The sequence below is a fragment of the Panicum virgatum genome, chromosome 9N (genome assembly GCF_016808335.1).
Source record: "Panicum virgatum strain AP13 chromosome 9N, P.virgatum_v5, whole genome shotgun sequence".
Taxonomy (NCBI): Eukaryota; Viridiplantae; Streptophyta; class Magnoliopsida; order Poales; family Poaceae; genus Panicum; species Panicum virgatum.
In genome coordinates, this window is record NC_053153.1 from 67,394,711 (window position 1) to 67,395,883 (window position 1,173).

Sequence of the window (1,173 nt, forward strand, 5' to 3'; positions counted from 1 at the left end):
GATTCGGCTTCAGACTGTTAAATATATTGTAACATGTCAACAATCCCAACAACTTTGTGCTGTAGATAAATCTTGTATAGGTCTAGCCGGTTGTTGGGATATGTCTTGTACTACAAGGCAATGGTTGTTACCTTGCCTATATTAACAAAGATACGCGGCCCCTAGGGGTTCAACGCTTCCATAATCTTTACATGGTACCAAGAGCCAACCTCAAACACATCTAGATGGCGTCCTCCTCGAGCACGCCGGCGGCGATCCTCTCCTCGCCGCTAGGGCTTCCTATCTCTGAGAAGCTCTCCAAAAACAATCTCCAGCTATGGAAGCTCCAAGTCCTCCCAGCCATCCGAGGTGCCCAATTGTTAGGGTATCTTGATGGATCGGAGGTTGCTCCGGACAAGGAGATTGCAGTCATTGATGAGAACAAGAAGGAAGGCAAAGCCCCCAATCCTGAGTACGCCAGATGGGTGGCGACAGATCAGCAGGTTCTGAGCTACCTGTTGAGCTCGATGACGAAAGAAGTCATGCTCCAAGTTGGAGCAGCAGCAACAACATCGGCCGGCCTATGGGCTGCGGTCGACGAGATCTTCTCCTCACAGACCCGTGCTAGGGCTGTCAATACTCGCATCGCGATGGCAAATCTCAAGAAGAACAATCTGTCCGCAGATGAATATGTGGGCAAGATGAAGGCGCTAGCAGATGAGCTAGCTGCGGCTGGGAAACCTCTAGGTGAAGATGAACTTGTGTCCTATGTTCTCACCGGCCTTGATGCAGACTACACGCCCATCGTCGCCTCCCTCACTTCTCGACGTGAGCCGGTAACCTACAATGAACTCTTGTCTCAGATTCAGAGTTTTGAGAGTCGTCTTGATCTGGTGCATGGCATCAATGGAGGAAGTGGATCTCAGTCCTCCGTAAATTCGGCTACCCGTAGTGGTGGGGGGCGTGGCAATTCTGGCCCCTCTGGTGGTGGCCAGCGTGGACGTGGCCGCAACTCACAGGGAGGTCGTGGCCGTAATCAGGGAGGACGTGGTCGTGGCAATGGTGGAGGTTAGAGACCTCGCTTCAATGGAAGGTGTCAAGTCTGCTTCAAGGAAGGGCACAGCGCACAGCAATGCTGGCATCACTTCGATCCTGATTATGTTCCAGATGAAAGAAACGTCAATGCAGCCATAT

The 1,173-nt window shown here is 51.8% G+C and overlaps 1 non-coding gene across 1 annotated transcript; it reads left to right on the forward strand.

Moving 5' to 3' along the window:
• The first annotated feature begins 719 nt into the window (after positions 1-719).
• LOC120693668 lies at positions 720-858 on the forward strand. Its single transcript, XR_005683124.1, has one exon. It is a non-coding gene; the product is annotated as a small nucleolar RNA Z247 (small nucleolar RNA).
• The last annotated feature ends 315 nt before the right edge of the window (positions 859-1,173 follow it).